This window comes from Stegastes partitus, unplaced genomic scaffold (assembly GCF_000690725.1).
Source record: "Stegastes partitus isolate 25-593 unplaced genomic scaffold, Stegastes_partitus-1.0.2 Scaffold769, whole genome shotgun sequence".
In the NCBI taxonomy this organism is placed as follows: domain Eukaryota; kingdom Metazoa; phylum Chordata; class Actinopteri; family Pomacentridae; genus Stegastes; species Stegastes partitus.
The window spans coordinates 248,584-249,999 of NW_007578500.1; positions in this window are offsets into that span (position 1 = coordinate 248,584).

A 1,416-nucleotide genomic window follows, 5' to 3' on the forward strand; every position below is an offset into this window, starting at 1 on the left:
TTTTCACCTGTGTGAGTTCTCATGTGGACTTTGAAGGGAGCGTTAAAGGGAAAAGTTTTCCCACACTTGTTGCAGGAATACGGCTTTTCAGCTGCGTGGTCTTTGTGACGATCCTTTATTCGGGACTTATTCTTTAAGGCTTTTCCAGCTGAGTTTTCACCCGTGTCAGTATCACAAGGACTCTCAAACACGGGCCCCACGGGGCTGGTGTAGACCTCTTCCTGCTCTTCTTTAATCTGCAGATGCTCTAGTTCCTGCTGTTCCTCTTTAATCTGGAGCGGGTTTGGCTCCTCGTTGTCCAGACTCGTCCAGAGTTCCTCCTGTTCCTCTTTAATCTGTAGAGGCTTTAGTTCCTCCTGGTCCTGGCTGGTACAGAATTCCTCCTGTTCCTGTTTTATCTGTGGAGCCTCTGGTTCCTCCAGTTCCTCTTTTATCTGTTGGGGTTGTGGGGAGTTTCGATCCTGGTTGTCAACAACCTCCTCTTCCCTGCAGGCATTTTGTTGCGGGAGCTCTGGATGGANGTCTCAAGATCAACATGAGGAAAAGTTTCCCACTTCACACTCAACTAGAAATCAGTAAAAGAACAAAACATTCCAGCTTAAGTTATGCAGATAAACACAGAGCGACTAAAACTGGGTGAATACGTGAGCAAAACATTATTAATAAACATATAAATAAACATTCAACCTCAAGTCTTAAACCCTGGTTTACCTTCACAAAGCACACTGACGACAGAAACATGAGACCTTATCATGTCATGGACAACGCACTTATACTTTTTGTTTCAAATGTTCTCTCAAGTAAAGAACGTTAACATGATCATTTCCAAACGCTTTGTTGGAAAAAAATCCAATAATATTGAAATGAGAAGTGCAACGCGCTTCTGCAAGAGTCACCGCGTACATCGTGCAATAAACTCACACTGCACAGTTTAAAGGTGCTTTAATTTTGAAACTTTGATTGTTAACCTTCACAAATCCTTCCAGGCTTCTTCAAGTCTGGCCTCCCTGACAATCAGAGGTTTCAGGACGCTGACGTCTTGTCCCGGTGCGTTTTCATGTGGAGTTTCAAATTGGAGTTGTTAATAAATCTGTTCCCGCAGGTGACGCAGACAAACGGCCTCTCGCCTGTGTGAATTCTCATGTGGATTTTTAAGGTCGTGCTGTGGGCCAACTCTTTGCCGCAGACTTTGCAGGAATAAGGCTTCTCACCCGTGTGAGTTCTAATGTGCCGTTTTAAATTGGATTTGTCGATAAAGCTGTTCCCGCAGGTGTTACAGAGGTAAGGCTTCTCACCTGTGTGCGTTCTCATGTGGCACAACAACTTGTTAATGTGTCTGAAAGTTTTACCGCACGTCTCGCAGGAATGCAGCTTCTCGCCCGTGTGAGTTCTCATGTGGATTTTCAAGGTAGTGCT